Source organism: Myotis brandtii, unplaced genomic scaffold, assembly GCF_000412655.1.
Source record: "Myotis brandtii unplaced genomic scaffold, ASM41265v1 scaffold412, whole genome shotgun sequence".
NCBI lineage: Eukaryota > Metazoa > Chordata > Mammalia > Chiroptera > Vespertilionidae > Myotis > Myotis brandtii.
In genome coordinates this window covers 2,069,392-2,070,128 of record NW_005365832.1, presented here as the reverse complement: position 1 = coordinate 2,070,128, position 737 = coordinate 2,069,392, and positions in this window count along the sequence as shown.

Here is a 737-nt window from a genome sequence, read left to right as displayed (position 1 = left end):
CCGCCGGCGCACTCCGCGGTGCCCGGCTCCTGCTTCTCGGGGTGTCGCGACAGCGTGGTGCCATTTCATCAGGTGTCTCCTCCTCCTCCTCCGCTGCCCCCCCCCAAAAAAATCCAGGGGTGCCGAGATCTGTGGGTTCCCCGAGGAGAGCGCTGCCAGTCAAGCGACCCGGAGGAAAACTTTTTGTAGAGATTTAAACATGGGGTTGATCAAGGCTCGCCCTGGCTGCATTAATTTAAATGCTTTTATTTTTATTTTTTTGCTTTTGGATTTTATGCTGAAGAGCTTTTTAAAAAAGTCACATGGGATCGTTCGAAGATAAGAAAGTTCCAACATAACAATTGTAGCCCCGCCCTGGGGATGAAGGTTGTTGGGGGTTATTCAGAGGAACACCTCCAAATGTTTCTGGATGCTTCTGACTGTGAAATGAGGGTTGATTTTGTGCAAAGTGTGCGCGCGCCTCGAGACCGGCTCGGGGAAGATAACACGCAGGGGTTCAGGGCTCCTGTTGCCAGGCCTTCGGCTCCTGCCCAGGAACTGCGCCTTCACCGTGTGGTTCCTTTGGTGTCTTATAGGCTGTGCGCACCCCACCCCGCAGTGAGCCGGTGGGATGCCTTTCTAGGAAGTTCACTTTGCCCACAACCCCGACCCCCGACGGCGGAGCTGTGGCACCCGGGACAGTGGATGCCAACCCCTTCCAAGGGGCCGCTGCTTCGGGGCGCCCCTGGTGCGGGCCC